The following is a 26,569-nucleotide window of genomic DNA, read 5'->3' on the forward strand; positions in this document are numbered from 1 at the left end:
TTTATGTGAAGTGAGAGCTCTGTAAAATTACTGGTGAAGCTGGAACACAGACTCAGCTCCCCTGATTCTTACCACAGAACATCGTTCAGCAGAATGACTGTACCTGCTGACACAAAGCACATTTGTCCCTGCTTGGGACTGCAACAGAACCAAATCCTTTACACCACTATCTTAATAGCTCTGAAGTTATAATTTCTATTTAATCACTACTAAGTTGAACTTGGCCTTGATTTCTTGGCAAGTGTTTTTATTTCACTACTAATATACTAAATTTTCTTTCCCTCCTCTACCTTCTGCCAAACATTTCATTCCATAATGACAATGTGAAAAATATCATTTTTGATAAAATTATGACTGCAGTGTGAGGCAAATGAGATTTTAGTTTATCTTCTTTTCATTTAAGATATTATTATTAACCATCATAAAAATGTAAGACTAAATAACAAGTGTAATCTTGATGAATTCTTTTTTCAAGCACAAATTCCCTCCTGAATAGTAAATCAACTTCACTAATACATACTATGAAAATTATGAAACCAAAAACATCTCACATTTATGTTTAAATTACATCAGATTCTAGTTTATTAACTTAGCATTATGTTTTTACTGGCTTCCTTGGAAATCATATTCTAACAGCCAGTGAAAGGAGATAGCATTTCTGAATTTTGACAAAGAAAAATTTTGGTTTGATTTTGCTTTTAATACTTATTTAGGAATAATGAACAAATGATATAAGTACAAATTAACAAATAATTTACTTTAAAATAAGGAGATATATTAACCCATAAAGCAAAAAAGCTGAATGATAATCTTTATTAAACCACTCTCACTTCTAGGCCTCAGCTTTATCAACTATATGTTATTTCTCAAAATCATTTTGAAGTCTTTCAATTTCCCACATTTTAATAGAAAGTGGAGCATACCCAGTGGTAGTATGAGGTAAGACTTGGACCAAATTTCCAGGAGCACTGACAAGTACATGCAAATGAGCACACCAATGAGGTCAGAATGGTGGGCTAGTATGCATGCACAGCTTCCAGGACACCCACCCACACGACTGCTACCCCAGCCTTCTCTGATGTGGACATTCTGGAACCAAGCTGCTCACTTTCTTTCTTCTTAATTCCAATAGTCTTCAGATATAATTACAAGACTTGTCCCAAAATAATTGTTTGCCAATCAAAAAGCATTTTAAAGCATAACTTCTTAATTAGAAAAAGTACAGGACCATTTTATTTTCCATAATCCAAGATGACTAAGAGAAATGTTACAATGTTTTTTCCACTATACACATTTTTATTTTCATCATTGCAAGACTGGACTCATGATCATGGTTTAAAGTTTTGCTGTATTTCCCCTGAGAACACAGGAGTTCAGCAAATAAGCCTTTCTTTTCACAGGCACTGACACATGCAGTTGAAGCACTTGGGAGATAATTCTGTATTTGATTTAAGAGACAGAAGTTCAACTAAAAAAGGCACATTGAGAAGCACTAGGTGCAAAATTATTCACTCAGGTTCCATAACTAGAAAACTTGAATTAGCTAGTGCCCAGGGCACTAATACATTAAAGTTTTAATGTAAAAAGTTCTGCTTATGACTTTGCCCTGCTGACTTCTTGTCACTCAAATACCAAAAAAGTCCACATGGAAAACCACAACAGAGCATGAGCAATAAGTAATTAACTGCACCTCACTTAAAATCTTTATCATACAAGCATGAAACTCTGTTTCCCAATGATAGTAACTTACTTAAAATGAATAATACATGGCAAGGAATGAGTCCCTGAAGTTCAGAAAGGGAATGTGACTCTATTTTAGTGCACTGTGCAGACAAGGCAAGGGCAGTTCTCATTAAAGTGCTGAGCAAAAAGTCGTAGACAGATGAGGCACAGAATAATTACCGGTACCTCCCAAAAGACAAAGAGCATTAATAATGTTACCTCACACCCACCTCAAGGTCCAGGACTGAAGGAAGTGATCACAGCATATAGCAATTGTCTCTAAATGTTCCTGCAAAGGATCTGATTAAATTTTTATGATATGCTGATATATTTTTTTCTTTCATGTATTTTGTAAAGGTACTAGGTATATAACAAGTTCATGGGATGATGAAGATAAAGAAAAGGGATAATTTTATCATTTATTCTAGGTTAAATTATTTCACTGAATTAATATCTAATGTTTACTTAATCATTAAATATCAAATGTATTTATTTAAATAGCATCAAAATATATTTTTAATGAGCAGCTATTAAACCAGATCAAAATGAGTATTTTCAACCATAGCCTGAAATATCTGATGGTTTTCTTTGAACACAATTTTGGCAAATATTTCTTAGACTAGAAGAAAACATAGGGAAAGCACTCTGTAACATTGGTCCAGGCAAGGAGTTTTGGGGCAAGAATTTAAAAGCACAAGCAACAAAAGAAAAAAACAGACAAATTAGATTACAAAAAGTAAAATGTGTTACTGATGGATGTGGTGGTGCATGTCTGAAATCCCAGCACTCAGGAGGCTGAGGAAGGACAACCAAGAGTTTGAGGACAACCTGGGATGCATAGTGAGACTCTGTCTCTAAATAGCTAGACAGAGATATATACATACATAGCTAGATTAGATAGGTGATAGATAGATAGATAGATAAAATGAAAATAGAAAAACCAAAACAAAAATCTGACAAGGAGCTAATATTCAGGATATATAAGGAATTAAAATAACTCAAAAGCAAATCAATGCTACTATTAGTAATAATAGTAACAATAGTAACAGTCCAGTTAAAACGGGCAAAGGAACTGACACCTCTCAAAAGAAGACATACAAGTTCAACATCACTAACCATCAAGGTGATGCAAATTAAAATTATAAAAAGATATTACCTCATTCAGTGAGAATGGCTATTGTGAAATGACAAAGGACCAAATACTGGAAAGGATATGGAGAAAGGGGAACTATTATATATTGTTGGTAGGAGTGTAAATTAGTATAGTTACTATGAAAAATAGCATAGAGGTTTCTCAAAAAAGTACAAATAGAATTGCCATATGATTGAACAATTGCACTACCAGGTATATATCCAAAAAATGTAATCTGTATTCATTTCTATTCTAACACCATTCACAATAGCCAATACAGAATCAACCCAAGTGTCCGACAACAGATAAAGAAAGAAAATGAGGAATACTATTTGGTCATGAAAATGGATGGAATCATGTCATTTGTGGCAACATGGATGGATCTGGAGATCACAATGTAAAGGGAAATAAGGCATAGAAAATTAAATACTACATGATTTTATACATGTGGAATCTCAAAAACAGTAGAACAGTTGTTCCCAGAGGCTGGAGAAGGCAATAGAGGTGGAGAAGGACTAGGTAATCTGTACAAAGTCAAAGACAGATAGAAGAAGTAAGTTGTGGTATACTATTACACAGAACAGTAATTAAAGTCAACAATTTTATATCATATGATTCAAAACAGCTAGAAGAGAGTGAATGGTCCCATCACAAAGATGGCGAGATGATGAATGACATAAATATCCTGAGTGGATCATTACATATCACATAAATGTACTGAGTAATCATGTTGTAGCCCACAAAGATGTACAAAGATTACCTGTCAATTAAAAATGCTTTTTAAAAAAAGAGCCTAAAGAAACAGGACGACAATGTAATGTGGTCCTGAATGCTACCCTGAATCAGCAAAAGGACATTAGGTGAAAAGTAAAGACTTTGATTAGTAATAATGTATCAAAATTGGTTCATTAATTGTGACAAACATTCCATTCTGATGCAAGATACTAACAGTATGAGATTCTACACTATCTTCTGTAACCCAAAACTATCCTAAATACTTCAGTAAATATGACTAGAAAAATAGACTGTAAAATTATTTTAAGCAAACATGACAATTTTTATAAGTATAAAATTTGTACTTTTATTGGCCTTGATAAATTATCAGTTTTTCTAAATGTTTCCTGCTTTTTATGGTCATCCTGTCAATACTCACTAACAGAGATGCTTCATCTTCTTTGAAAGGACTTTGGTCAATGTGGTAACAGGAAAGAGCAAGCTTATGGCCACAAGGAAACAAGAAGATCTGGATTCAAGGCCAGCTTTGGCACCAGCAATAAATATGACTTAAAAGAACTCACTAGCCTCCTGCTGCCTACAAAATTTTCACCTGTAAAAGTGTGATGTGAACTACTTTTTGTTGAATGCTAACACTCTAGGTATTTAATATACTGTCCTAATCATGACTAGCAGTAAGTGAAATAAACATCTCATCAAGAGAATCTTATATGGTCTTTGCTAGGTTTAGCCAGCTATTACCAAACTCTGATAGTGGAAAACTATATTAATAATTGAAAATTTAAAATATGAGACTAAGTCTACTACTTAATAGGTTTGATTAAAAGTCTCAGAAATTTAATTGTTGCCAACATTTCCAAAGATTTTATAAATAACTTGAAAATCCAGGTTGAATTTCATTATTTATACCATTTGCTGATAAGCTCCTTATTTTCAATAGTAGCATCCACAGCAAAGCTGTTGAAATTTTAACACAGTTTGCAATGAATCGGCCCCAGTCTTATTCCATAGCTTTTTAGACCAGAGGTTTCATAAATATTGAATAACAAAATACTTTAATAAGAACCTGACTTTCAGTAATCTATGCTGTATATTTTAGTGTTATACAAAATTAAATTAAAACATTTTTCTTTCCAAGTAGATAGAAATGACATTATAAACAACAAAACTGAAGTAAATGGGAATATGCATCTTTGATGTTGGAAGTTATTTCATTAGGCCATAGGAAATATGCCAATTTCTTATAGATAAAGGGGCAAAAATTCTGTCAGATTTAACTGCAAATGCTGAACACCATATTTGAAAACACTTCAACATTCTCATAGTACTGCTAACATCCTTCCAAAAATCTATAATATACATACATAATATATGTAATATATATACATTAGCATTAATTAGACTCCCAGGCTATTTAGAAATGCCAAACACCTAGCTGAAGATTATTTTTAAAAACCAGGAAAATAAATTTTAAAGATTGGGAAGGCTGATCATGAAACTAACTAGGTGTCCTAGACCAGAAAGACAAGTTGTTCAGTTAAGGAATCCTGTTGAATCCCAGCCTGAGCTAATCTGCCTTTATTACAGAAAGATGTAATCAGAGATGGGTAAGATTTCCCAAAGAAGTCAAAGAGAGGCTGGCATTGTAGGCAAAACCCCCACAAAACAATAAAAAGACACTTAAATATGAAGGACAGGAATGTAAAACAGGTCATGTCAAAGGGAAAGTAATAGCGGGAAGGGGAAGGTAAATAAAGAGGGTAAAGAAAGCTGAAAATGGTTAAGGGACATTGTATTACACATATGAATATGAAACATTGAAACCTATGGAAGTCATTTTGAAAAGCGGACTAGAAGAGGGAGAATAATGAAGGGATGTACCAAACCCGAGCACAATATATGTATTCATGGAAATGCCAGAATGAAGCCCCCTGTAGCTATCATATTCTAATAAAAACATTTTTTAAAAAAGACCAGCTACAATGGAGGCTAGAAAATGGAAGTTGAATCACATGCTTACTAAGAATCATAGTTGTATCCACAGGTGAAGGAAGAAAAGGTCTAGAAATGTAGCATCCTTTGTCATGTTCTATCAGTATTTAATATTTCTGAGATGACAGTTTCCTGACAGTATTAGTTTGCTAAAGTGTAGAGAACATAAAAGTTACTAATGCTGAGGAGCTAAGGGCAGTATCTGAAGTGAGGAAATTGGATGGATTATGCACACAACACTGAAATCAATCAAAATAATAGTAAAATTTGCAAAGAATAAGTGCTGAACCAGATCCAAAAGTGTCATTGACTTTGGGGAGGAAACTGAAAGTCAGTTGCTAACTGTATAATCAGAGGGAGATATTTTGCAGGACAGGAGAATCTCAGTATTAAGTTCATCCCTCCAGGTCAGGAGATGCAGAAAATGAAAGTGAAGAGCTCTGAGCAATACCACTAATAAAAAACATGGTCTCACCAGGCACCAGTGGCTCGTGCCTGTATTCCTAGCTTCTCAGTAGGCAGAGATCAAAAGGATTGCAGTTAGAAGCCAGTCTCAGCAAACAGTTCTCAAGAGCCTATCTGGAAAAAAAGGGGGGGATCGGGGGCTGGTGGAGTGGCTCAAGGTGAAGGCCCAGAGTTCAAGCCCCAGTACCACAAAAAAAGCATGGTCTCACCAATTTGAGGTTAAATGACAACTTTATCATTCTAGTTTGTGACTATAGGCAAGTTATAAGGACAATTTGTACCCTTTTTCAAGAATTGAACATAGTTCCTGCCTCTAAGAGGCTGTTAAGTTTTAAACAAAAAAAACTTGAAATATTGTTGAATTCATACTCTCAAAAAAGAAAACGAGCCACACTCTCTTCTTTAGCTCTACAATAGCTAGTTTGTCCATAACAGTTCTGGGGTTTTGTTCAGCTGTTTTTGCGTCCTATGTTTTTGAGTCCTAGAAAAATCCAGGGCAAAATATAGGAATACTCTGGATTGGTAATGCATCAAATAACCTTTAGTTGAGAAGGTTTTGGAGAATTCCAAGATGGCGGCTAGAGGGAGGAAGCAGAAAGCATGCCTCCTATAGTGAAATCTTGGAGAGATGCTGGAGACACACCTTGCAGCAAAACCACAGAGAATAGGCAAAAGTTTGACCCCTCCACACCTCCAGCTGGCGCAGAGAATCTCCACTTCACATTAAACGGAGAAACCAGGAGGGCCACCATGCCAACAGTTGCCCGCGCCCAGACGGCTTGGGAAGATGCGGACAAGGTGAGCTTAGTGGTATGCGGTACTCCCACAGACAACCCTGGGCCAAAACGGCATAGCCCCCTGGACAGACTGACCTCCACATGGGGAAAAAGGAGAACCTGAGTAATAAGCAATAAGAACAATAAAGACACGTTGCAAAGAGGGTGGGGCACAGAGTGCTGAAGGGGGGAGGGAAATCCTTCCTGGAACTGTAAATAAACAGGCCGGGCCTGGACAGAGAGGCTCCGGCAGGAGCAGGAGTGCATGCCCAGCAACCAGGAGCTGGAAAGCTTGTGAGAGTGGCGGAAGGAGGAAAACAGCACAGGAGAAGGGGAAGACCCACACCCCACGTGAGCTGTAAACAAACACAGAGGCCAGCAGGAGCAGCAGCACCGCCCAGCAATCAGGAGCGGAAAAGCTTGTAAAAGCGGTGATGGGAGGAAAACTCCACAGTAGAGGTGGGAAGACCCACTTCCCACTTGAGCTGTAAATAAACACACAGACCAGAGAAAGCGGGTGCTGTGTCCCCTACCCAGTGTGCTTGGAAAGGGGAAAGCTTGTAGCAGAGGCTCGTGCACAGGAGAACTCTGAGTAAACAAAGCCTACAGGGCCAGGTGTGTATTAAGCTCACCCCAGAGATCTGCGTAAATAACGCCTCCAGCAACAGCAGCCTGACACCAGCGGGCAGGCAAGCCCCAGCCACAGATAGCCATTCACAGAACACTCTCCAGACTCTTTTTTCTCTCTCCCTACCTTTGATGAGAAAACAACCGAACTACACCTGCATGCTGAAAAACTTACTGAAACTATATTGCATTTGAACTTGGGACTTTGTGGGGTTTTTTTGTGTGTGTATGTGCAGTTTTGTTCTACTTTATGCATCCCCTTTGATAAGAAAACTACAGAACATCTGAGGCACCATCTCCAGGACTGGAGGCTGAGACGGACACCAAAATTATTAAGACTGAAACTTCATTGCATTTGAACTTGGAGGGTTTTTTTTTTAATTTTTCATTTTGTTTTATTTTAATTATATATATATATAAATATTTCTTTCATTTACTTATTTTTTATTTTTATTCTTATCTTTATTCTTTTTATTTTTTATTTTCAATCCTCTCTCTGTCTCTCTCATGCGTGTTCAGCTTACTGTCGATTAGTACACTAATGCTCCTGTTTATATCTTTGAAAGTTTTTTCTTTGATTCTTTGTTTTGTTTTTTCCTACTTGTCTGTTTATTTGTTTTTCCCTTTTTCTTTAACTTATTTGCTTTCCATCTCCTCTCACCCTTCCATTCTAAATATCACCATTGTTATTATTACAAGCTAGAAAATACTTAATTGCACATAGTACAGGAAAAGTAACAACACCAAGGGCAATAATAGGAAAACAGAAAAAACAGGGAAACTGGTTTCCCCACAGCAAAAAATTAGTACAGGAACCGGAGGGAAATGAAGAAAACAGATACTAAGATCCAGACTCCAAGAAAATGAAGATAAACTATGCCAAAGAACCTAATGAAGCCCACAAGAATAATTTAAAAGAAGACATACTACAGGTATTCAATGAGAATTTTATAGAGATGATACTGGATATGGTCAACAAAATGTACAGGAGACAATCAAGAAATTACAAGACAACAAAAATAGAGAATTTGAAAAGCAAAAGAAGAAATAAAGGAAAGCATAGAAGCACTGTATAAACAACAAAGTGAAACAGAGAACACGATTAATAAACAGATAAATGAACTCAGGACAGAAACAGACAACATAAAAGTAGAAACCACCCAGGATATGGAAAACCTCAGAAAAAAAGAACGAAACAGAACTGAAAAACAAAACGGAAGGCCAATCCAGCAGAATAGAACAATCAGAAGACAGAATCTAAGACATTGAAGATGAAATGGTAATGAAAGGAAAAACTGAAGAACTATTAATTAAACAACTCAAGACCTGTGAAAAGAAAATGCAAGAACTGACCGACTCCATCAAAAGACCAAACTTGAGAATCATGGGCATCGAAGAAGGAGAAGTGCAAGCAAAGGGAATGTGTAATATATTCAACAAAATAATAACAGAAAATTTCCCAAATCTAGAGACAGATATTCCCATACAGATGCAAGAGGCCTCCAGGACACCAAACAGACCAGATCAAAATAGAACTACCCCACAACATATCATCATTAAAACAAGTTCAGAAACTAGGGACAGAATACTGAAGGCTGTAAGAGAAAAAATACAAGTAACATACAAAGGTAAACCCATCAAAATCACAGCAGACTTCTCAACAGAAACATTAAAAGCAAGACGAGCATGGGGTGAGATCTTCCGGGCACTGAATGAAAATAACTTCAACCCCAGGATACTCTACCCAGCAAAACTATCACTGAAAAAGATGGAGCAATAAAAGTCTTCCATGATAAGCAGAAACTAAAACAATATGTGACCACAAAGCCACCACTACAAAAGACTCTTCAAGGGATTCTGCACACAGAAAGTGAAACCCAATTTAACCATGAAAAGATAGGCAGAACCAAACCACAGGAAAAGAAAAAGCAAGACAGTAGAGAGTAACCTCAACTTAGGTACACACAATCAAACCTTCAAACAACGAAGACAATTAAATGACAGGAATCACCACATACCTATCAGTACTAACACTTAATGTGAATGGAATTAATTCACCCATCAAAAGGCACCGCTTGACGAAATGGATTAAAAAGGAAGATCCAACAATTTGTTGCTTACAGGAGACGCATCTCACTGACAGAAATAAGCATAGGCTTAGGATGAAAGGCTGGAAGAAAATTTACCTAGCCAATGGCCCCCCAAAAAAAGCAAGAGTAGCAATACTTATATCTGATAAAGTAGATTACAAACTTACATTGATCAAATGAGATAAAAAAGGACATTCCATAATAATAAAAGGAAAATAGACCAAAAGGAAATAATAATTAACCTATATGCACCCAATGTCAACGCACCCAATTTCATCAAACATACCCTGAAGGACCTAAAAGCATATATTAACTCCAACACAGTGGTCGTGGGAGACTTTAACACCCCATTATCATCAATAGATAGGTCATCCAAACAAAAAATCAATAAAGAAATTCAAGATCTAAAATATACAATAGATAAAATGGACCTACTTGATGTCTACAGAACATTTCATCCAACTTCTACACAATATACATTCTTCTCAGCAGCCCATGGAACCTTCTCCAAAATAGATCGTATCCTAGGGCACAAAGCAAGCCTCAACAAATATAAGAAAATAGAAATTATACCGTGCATACTATCTGATCACAATGCAGTAAAAGTAGAACTCAACAACAAAAGTAAAGACAAAAAACATGCAAACAGCTGGAAACTAACTCATTACTTAATGAACAATGGATCATTGATGAAATAAAAGAGGAAATTAAAAAGTTCCTGGAAGTCAATGAAAATGAAAACACAACCTACTGGAACCTATGGGACACAGCAAAGGCAGTCCTGAGAGGAAAGTTTATAGCCATGAATGCATATATTCAAAAGACGGAAAGATCCCAAATCAATGACCTAATGATACACCTCAAACTCCTAGAAAAACAAGAATAAGCAAATCCCAAAACAAATAGAAGGAGAGAAATAATAAAAAGAAGAGCTGAAATCAATGAAATAGTAACCAAAAAAACCATATTTATATTTTGAGCAATGATTCAGTTTCAGCAAACAACATCATCTGTCACAGTAAAGCAATGTTTTAAAATAAAATCTTATGTTCTCTTTTAGTTTTGGTTATATTTTATTTGTAAAATTATTCTGAAGGTAATACAGGTGGCAGAAATTATGAAGAGCTACATCCTATCCCCAGCTTCCAATTGACAGGACCACTGGGCAGAAAATAGAGAACAGTTCTACTGTACTATTGGATGTAATTTTTCATACTGTTTTGATCAAGGAAACAAAAATTAGTCAATTTTTATTACAAAAAGTAGCATATTAATAAGCATAAAACACTTCACCATTCTAAAATATAACAAAAATAATTTACAACTACATTGAGGAGGCGCATGATCATTTTGTCATATATTTCTGTTTGTCCACTGTTTTCTCCTGTATTTTGGTATTAGCATCCCACTCTTCTCTTGAAAAACCACTCCTACATTCCATGTGTTTCTACCAGAAATATAAATCATGTTGCTGCTGCTTGCCCTTTCAAAGGTATAACCACACTCAGATTTGAGTAGTCAGATACTCTCTCCCAAGAATGTAAATATTGAATGGAGAGGCAAAAAAGGTAATGGAGAAATGGAACTGGCTCCTTTTCTATGAAAATGTAAGTTCTCAGTACTGAGATCCCTGGATCAACAGTGGATTTCTGTTCTTTCCTGAATCCTTGTTTATTCTATCATTTTATATTATGAATATAAATTCCCCCACCTTTTTTGCTTAAGCTAATCAAAATCAGTTTCTGTTGATTACCACCAAGAATCCTATCCAATGCATTGATTACCCCCAAAAGAGAACCCAAATCCTACATAAAATTCAAATAAAATTTTTAAAAAATCCAAGTGCTTACAAAAAAAAATAAGGAAGACAAAAGCAAGACTGAATACCATTTTCTTCCTTTCTCTGACCGGTTTATAAGTTTTGGGTTCATTAGTACATTGAAGTTTTGTTGTTATTTATTTATTTGCTTGATTGTTTTTGAGATAGGGTCTTTCTATGTAGCCGACTGACCTCAGACTCATGATTCTTCTGCTCGGTCTCCCTACTGCTAGATTTACAGGTATGTACCATGATGCCTGGCTTGATCTGTTTATTAATATGTTCTAAAAACTGGCATTTGGCTGTATACAATATCACACCTGACTAATCATATTCTGAAAGCAAGAAGTAATGCTTATTCTGGTGGTATCTTTCACACCTTACAGAACACTTGGTGCTCATAATAATCAGTCAATAAATTTTCTTTGAACTGAAAAGTTTCAGCTCAAAGGTTCATAGTCATAACAGTATGTCAATAAGCAAACAATTTTAAAATTTCATAGAGTTAATAAAACAGGTACCGGTAAGCTTTCCAGCTATAGGATAATGGTTTTAGTATTATTACCATGATCATCCATCCTTCACTCCACAGTAAGTTACTTTAAATTAGAAAATGCTTCTAGTCTTGTGTCTCTAGAACATAAAAATGTCTGGTAAATAGCTGTCACTCAATCACTATTTAGTAAATTAATCTATGCCAAGATTAGATCTATCAATCTACAAATTTCATGATGTAATGAACATGAGTTGAATTTGAAGTTTTTACACACTTCACGACTGCATACATATTTTTTTTCTACTCAAACTTTTATCAGACTATCCATATTGCTTACAAAATCTCTTCCTTAAAGCAACATGTCATAGAGCAGTACCAGTTATTCCAGTTGTCTGTACCATCTGTTGAGGAAGCGGAAGCAATGGCTGTCAGGAGCATTGGCACTGTCGACATCTTTATGGTTAATTTATGTCTTCTTTTGCAGAAGCATACAATAAACAGGAACACTTAACCATGTTCATCTGTGACCTAGCTAGTTCTGTCACACAGCATAGAGGACCAGCTAGCCTTACTTTACATCTCCCCACTCCATCCCTATCCTACCTTTCCAATCCAGTTGGGCCATTTTTTGACCACACAGCAGAGTGGCTTGATCTTATGTATATTATAGATGTAGGTGAAAAGAGTCACAAAAGAAGTGACCCTAAAAACTGAGGCAAGATGTGAAAGCATACTGCAATTCTAACCTTAGTGATAGCGCTATATTTGTTGCTAAGGAATTTGAAATCCACAAATGGAAATTAAAGTACAGATTCCCTGTCCTGAGGTATTAAATTAAAAAAGAAAAAAACCTTTGTTCTAGTTCCTTCTCTGCCATTAACTAGCTTTATGACTTTAGTCAAGTTATTTAATCTCTCTGAACCTCATCTGCTATGCCTATCCATTCATCTTTTTTCTTTGAACATATCAAGCTCTTCATATTTCATGTCATGCCTTCATACTTTTGTACATGCTGTGAATGTTCTTGCCTCCAGATGATTGGTGGGATAACTTACTTTTATTAGCCATCATTTAATCAGTACTTCTTCCTGGAGGGCTCTTAACTGCTCTGCAACCCCTCACTGTGCTCTGCATCCTGCACAAGTATCACATTGTATCATCACTGCTTTGTTGATCTGTCTCCAATCTTTGATTAAGAATGCTTAAGAGTATAGACTCTGTCTCAATTCTAGCACTAAATTCATCACTTATACAATACCTATGAATATTTGGAGCTCAAAAATGAATTAATGGATGAGTGAAATAATGAATAATACTGTTTTTTTATTATTTGCTAGATTAATGGCTTGTTTCATTAAAACTTGTAAAAATGTAAATGAAGGAGAAAATCTAACTGAATCCCTGATAAAATAGGACTATAGGTAGGATCTATTGTTTTTGTAGTCTGTACTAGATTAGTTTAATTACAATGCAGGTGTTTATAAAAGCATTATTATGTGATTTGTAATCAATTCACTGTTACTACTCTCTTTTAATGACTGCAGAAATTACAGGAAAAAATGAGCATCATTACCATCACAGCAGTTAAAATTGAGTTTTGAATAATGAATGAACAATATACAAGAGGATAGTTTAAGAGAAGTTTATCAGACACATTGTATATTTATTAATTTCCATTGTTTTATTGCTAAAAATGGTGTTGAATATTATGTAACAGAAAAAAATCAATATTAACATATCACTGAACATTATTTATTTATTTATTTTTGTGGTACTGGAGTTTGAACTCAGGGCCTACATCTTGTGCCACTACTTTTTTGTGTTGGGTATTTTCAGATAGGGTCTCATGAACTATCTGCCCAGCTGGCTTCAAACCACGATCCTCCTGATCTCTGCCTCCTGAGTTCCTACCATTACAGATGTGAGCCACCAGTGCCCAATTATCACTGAACTTCAGTTTTACAATACATTTTAATAGAATTATGTTCTGTCCTTTAGTATTTTGAGCTGTACTATAAAATCAGAAATATATTTTTGAAGCTTAAAAAGGAGGCACTTACCAGGAAGGTTTTAAATATTTGCAACTAGTTGGAACTTTGCATCATAACAAATAAACAAAATATACCATTCACACTGATGTCGGTCTCTTTTCATTATCTCTATGTATGTTTTTTTAGAATTGGAAGATCATATTTAATCAATTTGAGGAGAGGTAAAAAGCACAGCAACTATGATGGTCTAGGCCTGAAACTCACTATTTCCAACATCTCAAAGATGCATACATCTGGAAACCATGAGTGTGTTGAGATGATATGATTTTGGTTTTGACGATAGCTACAAATAGAAGCAAAAAGAAGAGTTGAAAATTTGAGTAGCTAAATTAGTTCTTCTTTATCAAAGCAGTCACTAATATTATGAGCTCTGCTCTAAAAGACAGATTTAGAACTTTATAGATTCCCCAAGCTCAACACATAAGGAAAAAAAATGGGACTATACACAACCAGAAAGTTTTTGATATTCATGACAGTTTCTCTGGAGCAGCCGAATAATAATATACCTGCTACCATTTGGAAAACCTCTAAAAGGAAATATGTAATAAAATCCTTTAAATGCTCTCTATTCTTTTGCCTTATATACTATACAGATTCCTGTTATTCATTTTTACTGTCTTATGTCTGCTTTAAATTTATCAGTAAAATGAGTGGATTTAAAAAAATCAAATATAATTTACTTTTAAGATTTGGGAAAGCCCAGGGCAACTATAAATTTGAGGATAGTTAAAAGGCTGAAAATATGGTCGTACATATTATGCAAAAAAAGAAGAAAAAAAAACAAGTGAAGAAACAGAGTCATCACTTTATAGCACAATTTAATTGACTAGAGCAAGTCAATGTCATTGGGTTGTCACCTAAAGAAATTCATAGCATGGATTCAAAAATAAAAGGTTCATTTTACTTCCTGTGAACAATTACCAAATGATATTGATAAATTACAGAAACTAGAGCACTTCCTTAATATTCTACTACCTTGGGTTGCAGTGTTAGATAATTTATTTGGAATAACTATTTTTATGTAGACAGTACTACTCTAAACTTTCCTTAGTATTGCTTGTGCTGAATGCCATAGGTTTTGGTATGATTTGCTTTCATTTTCATTTGTTTCAAGAAATTTAAAAACCTTCCCTTTTGATTTCTTCACTGGCTTATCAGTTATTTGAGAGACTGTCATTTCATTTTCATTATTTATATGACTTATTATCTTATATAAACATGTAATTTATAAAATTCCTTATTGTTGATTTACATTTTATTCAACTGTGGTCACAGAACATACATACTATGATTTTGGTTCTTTTGAATTTGTTGAGACTTGTTTTGTAGCCTAACATATACAGAGGATAGTCCATGTGCTGATAAGAAGACACGTGTCTGTAACTGTTGGATGAAATGTTCCATAAGTGTCTGTTAGATTCATTTGGTTCTTTGTTGATTTTTTGTCAGAATTAACTGTCCATTGATGAAAGTGAGGTATGAAATTTTCCAACTGCTTTTGCAGTACAGTCTATCTCTCCTATGGATATAGCAATGTTTGTTTTATATAATTGGGCATGCCAGTGTTGAATGAATAAATATTCACTATTGGTACTTTTACTTTTTGAATTGGTCCCTTGGTCATTACATAGTGACCTTTTACAATTTTTTAGACTTTAAATCTATTTAAGTATCATTACTCCGGCTCATTTGGTTTGTTTGTGTGTTATATTATTTTTCCATCCCATTTCTTTTAGTGTATATATGTCTTTGCTGATAAAGTGAGTTTCTTGGCTGTTTCCCTTTGTTTTTGTCCATTGAGCCAGTACATATCTTTTAATTAGAGAAGCCAAACTATTTGTATTCAAGGTTGTTATTGATGAATAAAAACATATACCTATTGTTCTTTTAATTTTCCTTAGTCATTTTGTATGTTCTTTGCCTCTTTCTTCCTATCTTCTTCATTTTTGTGACTTGGTGGTTTTCTGTATTGATCAGGTTTGATTCAGCCATAAAAAAAGAATACAATTATGTCATTTACAGCAACCTGGATGAATCTGAAGGACGGTATGTTTACTGAACTAAGTCAGGCACAGAAATACAAATGCTGCACGTTCTCACATACATATGGACACTAAAAGGTTGATCTCATTGAAACAGAGAATAAGGGAGCAGGATAGGTAAGGGAAGGGGCAGGGGGGAGGGGGGAGAAATGACCCAAACATTGTATGCACATATGAATAAAAGAAAAAAAAAAGAAACAGAATAACAGTGACCACCAGAGCATGGGATGGGTGTGGGGAGAGAGAAAATGGAGAGACAATGGGCAAGGGGGAAGGAGGAATGTCTTCTAATGTTTCATAACACAGTAGGATAACTATGTTTGACATGCTGCAAAATAGCTAACACAGAGGACTCTGAATGTTCCCAACACACACACAAACGAAAGTTGTATAAGGATATGCTGATTACCCTGATCTGACCACAACTTTTTTACATATATTGAAATATCACATTGTGCCCCATAAATATGTATAATTACTATGTGCCAATTAAAAATAAAGACATTGTTTTAAGAGTACTTAATATGTTTAGTTGGTGCACCAATAACCTTTTTCAACTTCAGTGGCAGTAACTTCATTAAATAAGTATCAAAACGTATTACTGGGCAGAGCCCAGCGCATGCGCCACAGCCCGTCGCTTCGCAGATGAGGGGACCGTGTCCCTCTCCGCGCCCGGCCCTGCCCATTGGAGCCGCTGCTGAGCTGCTGGGTTTGAGCCCTGGATACTGGTAAAGTTCGTTAGGAAATCATAATCCTTCTTAGCGGAGCAAAAGCCCTGCGAACCAGCCAGGCGGTCCCCCGGGTGCTGGGCGCGTGGGGCAGTGGCGTTGGCGGTTGCGCCGCAGCCGGACGAATTGAGAGAGAAGATCTGATCCATCTGGAATTAGAGTTGGTAGACAGACCATTTCTACTTGGAAAATGTTGGAGGAAGACACGGAAGTGGCCATCAAGATGGTAGTTGTAGAGAATGGAGCAGTTGGAAAATCAAGCATGACTCAGTCTTTTTACGAAAGACTACAAGAAAACCATTGGGGTTGATTTTTTGGAGCGACAGATCCAAGTTAACAATGAAGATGTCAGACTGATGCTATGGGACACGGCAGGCCAAAAGGAGTTTGACACAATAACCAAGGCATACTATCGAGGAGCCCAGGCCTGTGTGCTTGTCTTTTCTACTACAGACAGGGAGTCTTTTGAAGCAGTTTCCAGCTGGAGAGAAAAAGTAGCAGCTGAAGTTGGAGACATTCCAGCTGTGCTCGTACAAAACAAGATTGACCTCTTGGATGACTCTTGTATAAAAAATGAGGAGGCTGAAGCACTGGCAAAACGGTTAAAGTTAAGATTCTACAGAACCTCAGTGAAAGAAGACCTAAATGAGAATGAAGTTTTTAAGTATCTGGCTGAGAAGTGTCTTCAAAAACACAAACAGCAAATAGCTGGGGACTCAGAAGCTGTGCGCTCTAGTAGCAAGATTGGTGTCTTTAATACATCTGGTGGAAGTCACTCGGGTCAGAATTCAAGTACTCTTAATGGTGGAGACGTCATCAATCTTAGACCTAACAAACAAAGGACCAAGAAAAATAGAAATCCTTTTAGTAGCTGTAGTATACCCTAAAATCTTTAGGTAGGAGAAAAGTTGAATTATAGTGTGCAATTCACTAAGAAACACATCCAGCTGTCATGGTATTTTATAGGTGTCTAGCAGACTTTGCACCTAATGCTCTCTGAAAGCTGACAGATTTCAATACTACTCTGCAGTGCTTTTTAGAACGTAGAGTGAGACCTCTGGTGGAAAAATTACTGCCCTACAGACTCATTTTAATTTTCTATGTTAGACGAAGCTTCTGTTTTTGAAAGAATGCTATAAAGAATGTCAAAAACAGGTTTTGCTGAATTTTAAGTGCTAGAAAACATAAATGAAATGCCTAAATATATCGATACAGGTTTTAATGCCAAGGACCAAGGACAGCGAGCATTATGAAATTGGTTATGCAGCTTTTCTGAAAAGTAGTGTTCAGTTAGAACAAAACAGTACTGAGAGGCAAACCCTAAATCATGCCAGACTGCATCAGTGTGATTCTGGCAACGTTGCTTGTGTGGTGTCTGTAAAGTACAGTGTGGGGGTGTGCATGCAGACATCTGGTGCAGGAGTAAACTGCAGTTCTGTGTGGTTTTTGAGCAATTATAGATTTGAATTCATTCATTCATGAAACCATTTACACATCATGTATATGTTCTTAGTTTCAAATGAGAAATTCTAGACATATGTTTTGAAATGAACTTGGATTTAGAAAGTGCTTTGTGAGGATTCCAAGATGGCGGCTAGAGGTAGCAAGCAGAAAGCGACCCTCCTATAGTGAAATCTTGGAGAGACACTGGAGACACACTTTGCAGGCATAATCACTGAGAAAAGGCATAACTTTGACACCTCCACATCTCCAGCCGTTGCAGAGAATCTCCACTTCACGTTAAACGGAGAAACAAGGAGGGCCCCTGGGGCCGCCAGTGGCCGGCGCCCATACGGCTTGGGAAGACGCAGACCAGGTGAGCTTCGCGGTACCACGGTAGCCCCACAGACAAGCCTGGGCCAGAGCAGCATAGCCCCCTGGACAGACTGACCTCCACCCGGGAAAAAAAGAGAAACTGAGTAATGAGCAATAAGAACAGTTAAGACACGCTGGAAAGAGGGTGGGGCGCCCTGAGCACTGAAGATTGGGGGAAGGGAATCCTTCCTGGGACTGTAAATAAACAAGCCGGGCGGGCCGGAGAGCCTCTGGCGGGAGTGGGGCGTGCGCCAAGCAACCAGGAGCGGGGAAGCTTGTGAGAGGAGGGAAGACCCACTTCCCACGTGAACTGTAAACAAACATGGCGGCCGGCAGGAGCAGCAGCACCGCCCAGTAAGCAGGAGCAGGAAAGCTGCTGAAAGTGGCAGTGGGAGGAAAACTTCAGAGGAGAGGGGCTCCCACATGAACTGTAAATAAACACGCAGGCCTGACAACGCGGGGCAGTGTCACCTTTCCCAGTGCTTGGAAAGGGGAAAGCCTGTAGCAGAGGCTCCCACACAGGAGAACTCTGAGCAAACAAAGCCTGTGGGACCAGGTGAGTGCTAGCTCACCCCAGAGATCTGCATAAATAACGCCACCAGCTACAGGCTGAGAGCAGCAGGCAGGCAAGCCACAGTTGCAGATACCACTCTCAGAACTGTCTCCAGACGCTTTTTTTTTTTTCTTTTTCTCCCTACCTTTGATGAGAGAACAACCGAATTACACCTGCAAGCCGAAAAACTTACTGAAACTGTATTGCATTTGAACTGGGGACACTTGGTGGGGCTTTTTGTGTGTGTGAGTGTGTAGTTTTGTTCTACTTTATGCACACCCTTTGATGAGACAACTACAGAACAACATCTGAGGCACCAACTACAGGACTGGAGATTGAGACAGACACCCAAATTATTAAGACTGAAACTGCATTGCATATAAACTTGGAAGTTTTTTGGGTTTTTTTTTTTTTAATTTTCTATTTTCCATTTTATTTTAATTCATTTTTATATATAGATATTACTTCCATTTACTTATTTATTTTTTTATCTTTGATTTTCAATCCTCTCTCTGTCTCTCTAATGTCTGTTCAGCTTACTGTCAATTAGTACACTAACACTCCCTGTTTATACCTTTGAAACTCTCTTGTCTGATACCTTGTTCTGCTTTCTCCCTCTTGTCTGTATATTTGTTTTCCCCTTTTCTTTAGCTTCTTGCTTTCCATCTCAGCTCACTCTTCCATTCTAAATATTACCATTGTTATTATTATCAGCTAGAAAATACTTAATTACACACAGTACAGGGACAGTAACAACACCAAGGACAATGACGGGAAGACAGAAAAAACAGGGAAACCAGTTTCCCCACAGCAAAAAATTAGTACAGGAACCAGAGAGAAATGAAGAGAACAGAAACTCAGATCCAGACTCCAACAAAATGAAGATAAACTATGCCAAAGGACCCAATGAAGCCCACAAGAATAATTTAAAAGACGACATACTACAAGTACTCAATGAGAATTTTATAGAGATGATACTGGATAGGGTCAACCAAAATGTACAGGAGACACTCAAGAAATTCCAAGACAATAAAAATAGAGAATTTGAAAAATCAAAAGAAGAAATAAAGGAAACCATAGAAGCACTGTATAAACACCAAAGTGAAAGAGAGAACACAATGAATAAATGGATAAATGAACTCAGGACAAAAATAGACAACAATAAAGAAGAAAACTGCCAGGATATGGAAAACCTCAGAAAAAAGAACGAAACAGAACTGCAAAACAAAATGGAAGACCAATCCAGCAGAATAGAACAATCAGAAGACAGAATCTCAGAACTTGAAGATGAAATGGTAATTAAAGGAAAAACCGAAGAACTATTAATTAAACAACTCAAGACCTGTGAAAAGAAAATGCAAGAACTCACTGACTCCATCAAAAGACCAAACTTGAGAATCATGGGCATCAAAGAAGGAGAAGAGGTGCAAGCGAAGGGAGTGCGTAATATATTCAACAAAATAATAACAGAAAACTTCCCAAATCTAGAGAAAGATATTCCCATACATATGCAAGAGGCCTCCAGGACACCAAACAGACCAGATCAAAAAAGAACTACCCCACAACATATCATCATTAAAACAACAAGTTCAGAAACTAAGGAAAGAATATTGAAGGCTGTAAGAGAGAAAAAACAAGTAACATACAAAGGTAAACCCATCAAAATCACAGCAGACTTCTCAACAGAAACATTAAAAGCAAGAAGAGCGTGGGGTGAGATCTTCCGGGCACTGAATGAAAATAACTTCAACCCCAGGATACTCTACCCAGCAAAGCTATCATTCAAAATAGATGGAGCAATAAAAGTCTTCCATGATAAGCAGAAACTAAAACAATATGTGACCACAAGCCACCATTACAAAAGATTCTGCAAGGGATCCTGCACACAGAAAGTGACACCCAACTTAACCATGAAAAGGCAGGCAGCACCAAACCACAGGATAAGAAAAAGCAAGACAGTAGAGAGTAACATCAAGTTAGGTACACACAATCAAACCTTCAAATAACTAAGACAACTAAATGGCAGGAATCACCACATACCTATCAATACTAACACTTAATGTTAATGGACTTAATTCACCCATCAAAAGACACCGTTTGACAAAATGGATTAAAAAAGAATATCCAACAATTTGTTGCTTACAGGAGACTCATCTCACCGACAGAAATAAGCATATGCTTAGGATGAAAGGCTGGAAGATTTACCAAGCCAATGGCCCCCGAAAACAAGCAGGAGTAGCAATACTTATCTCTGACAAAGTAGACTTCAAACCTACATTGATCAAACGAGATAAAGAAGGACATTCCATATTAATAAAAGGGGAAATAGACCAAAAGGAAATAATAATCATCAATCTGTATGCACCCAACGTCAACGCACCCAATTTCATCAAACATACCCTGAATGACCTAAAAGCATATATAAACGCCAACACAGTGGTTGTGGGAGACTTTAACACTCCATTATCATCAATAGATAGGTCATCCAAACAAAAACTCAATAAACAAATCCAAGATCTAAAATATGCAATAGATCAAGTGGACCTAGTAGATGTCTACAGAACATTTCATCCAACCTCTACACAATATACATTCTTCTCAGCAGCCCATGGAACCTTCTCGAAAATAGATCATATCCTAGGGCACAAAGCAAGCCTCAGCAAATATAAGAAAATAGAAATAATACCGTGCATACTATCTGACCACAATGCAGTAAAAGTAGAACTCAACAACAAAAGTAAAGACTAAAAACATGCAAACAGCTGGAAACTAAATAACTCATTACTTAATGAAGAGTGGATCATCGATGCAATAAAACAGGAAATTAAAAAGTTCCTGGAAGTCAATGAAAATGAAAACACAACCTACCGGAACCTATGGGACACAGCAAAGGCAGTCTTGAGAGGAAAGTTTATAGCCATGAGTGCATATATTAAAAAGATTGAAAGATCCCAAATCAATGACCTAATGATACATCTCAAACTCCTAGAAAAACAAGAACAAGCAAATCCCAAAACAAATAGAAGGAGAGAAATAATAAAAATAAGAGCTGAAATCAACGAAATAGAAACCAAAAAAACCATACAAAGAATTAATGAAACAAAAAGTTGGTTCTTTGAAAAAATAAACAAGATCGATAGACCCCTGGCAAACCTGACTAAAATGAGGAGAGAAAAAACCCAAATTAGTAGAATTAGGAATGCAAAAGGGGAGATAACAACAAACACCATGGAAGTCCAGGAAATCATCAGAGACTACTTTGAGAACCTATATTCAAATAAAATTGAAAATCTTAAAGAAATGGACAGATTTCTAGATACATATGATCATCCAAAACAGAACCAAGAGGAAATTAATCACCTGAATAGACCTATAACACAAAATGAAATTGAAGCAGCAATCAAGAGTCTCCCCAAAAAGAAAAGTCCAGGACCTGATGGATTCTCTGCTGAATTCTATCAGACCTTCAAAGAAGAACTGATACCAACCCTCCTTAAACTGTTCCATGAAATAGAAAGGGAAGGAAAACTGCCAAACACATTTTATGAAGCCAGTATTACACTTATCCCAAAACCAGGCAAAGACACCTCCAAAAAGGAGAACTATAGGCCAATCTCCTTAATGAACATTGATGCAAAAATCCTCAACAAAACAATGGCAAACCGAATTCAGCTACACATCAAAAAGATTATTCACCACGACCAAGTAGGCTTCATCCCAGGGATGCAGGGGTTGTTCAACATACAAAAATCAATAAATGTAATAAACCACATTAACAGAAGCAAAGACAAAAACCACTTGATCATCTCAATAGATGCAGAAAAAGCCTTTGATAAGATCCAACATCATTTCATGATAAAAGCTCTAAGAAAACTAGGAATAGAAGGAAAGTTCCTCAACATTATAAAAGCTATATATGACAAACCTACAGCCAGCATTATACTTAACGGAGAAAAATTAAAACCATTCCCTCTAAAATCAGGAACCAGACAAGGATGCCCACTATCTCCACTCCTATTCAACATAGTACTGGAATTCCTAGCCAGAGCAATTAGGCAAGAAGAAGGAATAAAAGGAATACAAATAGGTAAAGAAACTGTCAAAATATCCCTATTTGCAGACGACATGATCCTATACCTTAAAGACCCAAAAAACTCTACTCAGAAGCTTCTAGACATCATCAATAGTTATAGCAAGGTAGCAGGATATAAAATCAACATAGAAAAATCATTAGCATTTCTATACACTAATAATGAACAAACTGAAAAAGAATGTATGAAAACAATTCCATTTACAATAGCCTCAAACAAAATCAAATACCTAGGTGTAAACCTAACAAAAGATGTGAAAGACCTCTACAAGGAAAACTATACACTTCTGAAGAAAGAGATTGAGGAAGACTATAGAAAGTGGAGAGATCTCCCATGCTCATGGATTGGTAGAATCAACATAGTAAAAATGTCGATACTCCCCAAAGTAATCTACATGTTTAATGTAATTCCCATCAAAATTCCAATGACATTCATTAAAGAGATTGAAAAATCTACCATTAAATTTATATGGAAACACAAGAGGCCACGAATAGCCAAGGCAATACTCAGTCAAAAGAACTATGCAGGAGGTATCACAATACCTGACTTCAAACTATATTACAAAGCAGTAACAATAAAAACAGCATGGTACTGGCACAAAAACAGACATGAAGACCAGTGGAACAGAATAGAAGATCCAGATATGAAGCCACACAACTATAAGCAACTTATCTTTGACAAAGGAGCTAAAAATATACGATGGAGAAATAGCAGCCTCTTCAACAAAAACTGCTGGGAAAACTGGTTAGCAGTCTGCAAAAAACTGAAACTAGATCCATGTATATCACCCTATACCAAGATTAACTCAAAATGGATCAAGGATCTTAATATCAGACCACAAACTCTTAAGTTGATACAAGAAAGAGTAGGAAATACTCTGGAATTAGTAGGTATAGGTAAGAACTTTCTCAATGAAACCCCAGCAGCACAGCAACTAAGAGATAGCATAGATAAATGGGACCTCAAAAAACTAAAAAGCTTCTGTTCATCAAAAGAAATGGTCTCTAAACTGAAGAGAACACCCACAGAGTGGGAGAAAATATTTGCCAACTATACATCAGACAAAGGACTGATAACCAGAATATATAGGGAACTTAAAAAACTAAATTCTCCCAAAACTAATGAACCAATAAAGAAATGGGCATGTGAACTAAACAGAACTTTCTCAAAAGAAGAAATTCAAATGGCCAAAAAACACATGAAAAAACGCTCACTATCTCTAGCAATAAAGGAAATGCAAATTAAAACCACGCTAAGATTCCACCTCACCCCTGTTAGAATAGCCATCATCAGCAACACCACCAACAACAGGTGTTGGCGAGGATGCGGGGAAAAAGGAACCCTCTTACACTGTTGGTGGGAATGTAGACTAGTACAACCACTCTGGAAAAAAATTTGGAGGCTACTTAAAAAGCTGGACATCGATCTACCATTTGATCCAGCAATACCACTCTTGGGGATATACCCAAAAGACTGTTACTCCAGAGGCACCTGCACATCCATGTTTATTGCGGCACTATTCACAATAGCCAAGTTATGGAAACAGCCAAGATGTCCCACCACTGACGAATGGATTAAGAAAATGTGGTACCTATACACAATGGAATTTTATGCAGCCATGAAGAAGAACGAAATGTTATCATTCGCTGGTAAATGGATGGAATTGGAGAACATCATTCTGAGTGAGGTTAGCCTGGCTCAAAAAACCAAAAATCGTATGTTCTCCCTCATATGTGGACACTAGATCAAGGGCAAACACAACAAGGGGATTGGACTATGAGCACATGATAAAAGCGAGAGCACACAAGGGAGGGATGAGGATAGGTAAGACACCTAAAAAGCTAGCTAGCATCTGTTGCCCTTAACACAGAGAAACTAAAGCAGATACCTTAAAGCAACTGAGGCCAATAGGAAAAGGGGAACAGGTACTAGAGAAAAGGTTAGATCAAAAAGAATTAACCTAGAAGGTAACACCCACGCACAGGAAATCAATGTGAGTCAATGCCCTGTATAGCTATCCTTATCTCAACCAGCAAAAACTCTTGTTCCTTCCTATTATTGCTTATACTCTCTCTACAACAAAATTAGAAATAAGGGCAAAATAGTTTCTGCTGGGTATTGGGGGGGGAGGGAGGGGGCAGAGTGGGTGGTAAGGGAGGGGGTGGGGGCAGTGGGGAGAAATTTACCAATCCTTGTATGCACATATGAATAATAAAAGAAAAATGAAAAAAAAAAAAGTGCTTTGTGACCAAAGTATCATCCCTAATTTTCACAGTCCTCTGCTATCAGAATTTGTATAGTGTATAGTCTTTTAAAAGCAGTTTCCTCTGCAACAGGGCAGATAGAAGAGGGATACAAACATGCTAGTGCCAGAGCAGTGTCTCCTGTGTGAGATGTCCTGCACCGCACCTTTGTGTGTCCATGTAGGCGCAGTGAGCCCTGCTGTCCTCAGCTTAGCCCGGTCCTAGGGCACTCTGGAGGCTGTCCAGTATGTTTGTGCATCTGACACCTTTCTCTGCCAGTTGAGAACCCAGCTTTGAACTTTTAAGATTACACTTAACCATTTTTAAAAGTGCACAAAAGAAGAATTTCAGTCCTAGTCCAGTGTATGGATTTTGTAATGCCTCGCAACTGTATCAGCATCCTTCAATTTATACATTTTTGTATAGTGTTTTAACATTATCACTTAAAAATTCCTATAGCCTTTGATTTGTAGAGCACTTTTTCAAGAGCTCTGCCATCACCACATATAGCCTTCCAAACAGAGATAACTGCATGAACTGGTAAAACTTAGTTATCATTTTTTTAGTGGTTTTGTTTTTTTGATATAACTTCTTTCACTGTACCTGTTTTTTACAGGATTTCAAAATATGTAAAAAATAATTTTCTTTGAAAATGTGTCATCAAGTCATTTTCATTATTTGTGCTAAAATACAAAAATGTTTTCATATTTCTCTTGGATGTTTTATTTTTAAGTCTCCCATCTGCTATGCTGTCCCCCTGCCCAGACTAATTGCATTTCCTGGGGTGTGTCCATGCTACGTGCTCAACACTGAAAGTTTTCTTCTCAAAGTATCGACATAATCTGCATTATTTTTTTCAGAGTAATGATGTTATTTTTGTGTCACCAGCTGTCCCTACTCCCATTGCTGCCAGTGGGATAAGAGTTAGGAAAAGACTCGGTTCCTGATGGTGATTCATAGTTTTTACTGTCTTAAAATACAGTCTCTTTAATTTTTGCACAAAATGTATTTTATGGCAAATAATTTAATGGTCTTTATTAGAAAAGCCATTCACTACATAATGTGTTATACTTCTGTTTCATATTAATTGTGTGTGGGTAAAAGTGTATTACTTTTCTATGAAGAATGTAATCTCTGATGGTTGTAGTACCCTTAATATTTGTAATGTAATTTTATGCACTTGGTTTTATCC

General features: G+C 36.7%; 1 long non-coding RNA gene and 1 pseudogene across 4 annotated transcripts in view; one reads left to right on the forward strand and one right to left on the reverse strand.

Moving 5' to 3' along the window:
- LOC141424113 (uncharacterized) overlaps nt 1–26,569 on the reverse strand; it is a 365,978-nt gene that overhangs the window by 301,599 nt on the left and 37,810 nt on the right. The gene's annotated exons all lie outside the window — the stretch shown is intronic.
- On the forward strand, nt 16,795–17,999 carry LOC109702401 (ras-related protein Rab-23 pseudogene; annotated as a pseudogene).

Source organism: Castor canadensis, chromosome 6 (genome assembly GCF_047511655.1).
Source record: "Castor canadensis chromosome 6, mCasCan1.hap1v2, whole genome shotgun sequence".
In the NCBI taxonomy this organism is placed as follows: Eukaryota; Metazoa; Chordata; class Mammalia; order Rodentia; family Castoridae; genus Castor; species Castor canadensis.